Source organism: Acyrthosiphon pisum, chromosome A1 (genome assembly GCF_005508785.2).
Source record: "Acyrthosiphon pisum isolate AL4f chromosome A1, pea_aphid_22Mar2018_4r6ur, whole genome shotgun sequence".
In the NCBI taxonomy this organism is placed as follows: domain Eukaryota; kingdom Metazoa; phylum Arthropoda; class Insecta; order Hemiptera; family Aphididae; genus Acyrthosiphon; species Acyrthosiphon pisum.
In genome coordinates this window covers 93,023,680-93,026,276 of record NC_042494.1, presented here as the reverse complement: position 1 = coordinate 93,026,276, position 2,597 = coordinate 93,023,680, and positions in this window count along the sequence as shown.

Here is a 2,597-nt window from a genome sequence, read left to right as displayed (position 1 = left end):
AAATGTAATCATTATAAATTATAATTAGGTATATGGTATACTATAGGCAGTCCGTAGTTTCATTTCAGTTTTAAATAGAGTGGGTGTGGGGGGGGGGGGGGGGTTGGTAGAAGTTTTGACCATCCCAAAAGGGTAATTTAATAAACAACCACCCCGCAAGCACATATTAATAACTATATGTTCTTTTTTAGTTTTTCCGTCATAGAACACACACACACACACACATATTTATATACATACCAACTTGCATGCACGTCCACGCATGCGTCAAAATATAATTATATTCCAACTACCTATTAATATTAGTAACTACCAATTGTGACAATATAACTTCATAGCATCTACCTACACAATATAATATTTTCCTCTAAATATAGGCATGGGTTTGAGCTAATATAATATAATAACGGTTAATTGAAAACCACCGGGCACCAGCCCTTTGCAGGGCTTATTTTAAAATCAGACACACACATAGAAAAGTGTAGTCGTTTTAACACACCGACGTGTTAATGTAGTACACATATTTGCACGTCGTTTTTCGCTCAGAGATAAATTGTAGTTGATTCAACTACAATTTATTGATAAAACATTGAATTTGTTGTAAATGCTTGAGTTGTACACTCAAACTCTATTTAGGGGTAGATACTAGATACAACAACAATAGTATTTAAAATAACTATGTAATTAATCCCCATGACAATAATACCTAACAAATGTAAAAATAACACCGATCATATAGGTCATTCGAATAATTCCACTTAATGTCAAAATTACATCCATAAAATAAATGCTGGGGCAAATGCTCACCTTGCCCCCCCCCCCCCCTCACCCAAATGACGCTACCGTAGGAAGTAGGTATATTACAATAAGGTATGCAATCTATATATTAATATATTATACCGGGTATAGTTGCTTGATCATATTATTATTCAAGTGATTACTAATAAATGGTGTACAACTTATATAGGTATACCTACTCTTAATACATAATACGATCACATGCAATCGTTTTCATGTTCAACAGATCTATACGGTTCAACCACTTCAATCACCTTAGGGCAAATTTTATTAGTTTTCAAAGAGCAACACATTTATAGTCGAGAAATAATATTCGTCGTAATAACTAATAACTCATATCAATATTTATTTATTAGAATTTTAAATCTATTATAAGATTAAAATGTTTGCGAAAAACATATTAGGATTTTTGAAATATTGTAATATACGAGTATATTATTCAAGTATTAATTTAAATAAATACCTACTATCAGGTATATACGTAAATACGTAGGGAAATGCAAAATCGCTTAAAAATCATAACCTTACTGTTCGCTAATCGCTGAATATGGTTAATATATTTGCACGCGGGAATATGTATATGTATAGGTACCTATTTATCTAATTTCCTATTAATCTAATATGATAAAACCATAGTATAGATATTTTAATATTTACACATGATAATATTATGCAGTGTAGTTTAATTTTCATTTGTAGGTGCGGGTTAATAATTTTAAACTGTATAATGTATTGTTTTAATAATAACAATATTGCACGGTTACGATTTCTTATGAAAGAAAACATGTGTGCTAGATATATATATGCTAGATCCTTATAGTTTTTATTGGCAGATATTAATTGGAATTTAACAGGATACAACATTTGCCGTCGTTTGGAAGTGCTTCGGATGTATATAATATTACAGAAACAAGGATCGCCAGTTCCTCACAACTCTTCTTTTTAATTGTCTTTCTATAGAAGGACCTCTCATTCCGTACCATCGTATAGGTACTTAACTTTAATATTCCAACGCGAAGTGTTAGGAATTAGGATCGATAAAACGTTTGCTGTGATTTACGCACGTTGCTTTATATGGTATGAAATTGGAAATTAATTTATCGGAACGAATAGGAGCAGCTGATATACATATGGGTACCTATAATAATTTATAGATTATAGTCGATCTCCGTTCAATATTTATAAGTATATGGAGATGAGATTTAATTTAAAATGTTTTTCATTTTCAGTTGTACCCATTCCCGGAGTCGAGACTGTTAAAACGGTTAGATAAGTATACCGAAAACATTTTGTTATCAATAACGAACATTTTTAGGCCGTCTTAAAAAAAAGAATGACCGACGAAAAATCACTGATGAATAATACAGCCACGACGAATAGGTGCCATTTGTCATTACGCATATACCACAATAACCAACGTAAACGTATTTCCACGGTTAATGATGATAGCCGATAATATTATTTTCTTTAAAAGTTTGTTTGGCAGATATTCGGACACCGTTCACTCCATTTTTAGATGTTTCAAACAGACTCGTTTTTATATACGATTCGTATTTGGAATCGTTATAGGCCTATATACGCACTATAATAATAATAATAATAATAATAATAACCTTACGAAACGTACATTATACGCTCGTATAAATATATTATAATACCTATATATATCCGATATATAAGTTGTCGAAATACGCTAACAGACAATTTCCAAACATCACTACAATCATAATATTTACCGATGTTACGATCAATATAATATAAGTACGTCGTACTGTCGTAGGTGTATATGGACTATGGAG